The 244-nt window shown below is 35.7% G+C and overlaps 1 protein-coding gene across 2 annotated transcripts in view; it reads left to right on the top strand.

The window, feature by feature from the left end:
• LOC119269025 overlaps positions 1-244 on the top strand; it is a 10,091-nt gene that overhangs the window by 2,647 nt on the left and 7,200 nt on the right. The window lies entirely within an intron of this gene.

The raw sequence follows: 244 nt of genomic DNA on the forward strand, positions 1-244 counted from the left end.
CAACAACAACAACAACAACAACAACAACAACAACAACAACAACAACAACAACAACAACAACAACAACAACAACAACAACAACAACAACAACAACAACAACAACAACAACAACAACAACAACAACAACAACAACAACAACAACAACAACAACAACAACAACAACAACAACAACAACAACAACAACAACAACAACAACAACAACAACAACAACAACAACAACAACAGCAACAGCAGCAGCAACAGC

This window comes from Triticum dicoccoides, chromosome 1A (assembly GCF_002162155.2).
Source record: "Triticum dicoccoides isolate Atlit2015 ecotype Zavitan chromosome 1A, WEW_v2.0, whole genome shotgun sequence".
Classification (NCBI taxonomy): domain Eukaryota; kingdom Viridiplantae; phylum Streptophyta; class Magnoliopsida; order Poales; family Poaceae; genus Triticum; species Triticum dicoccoides.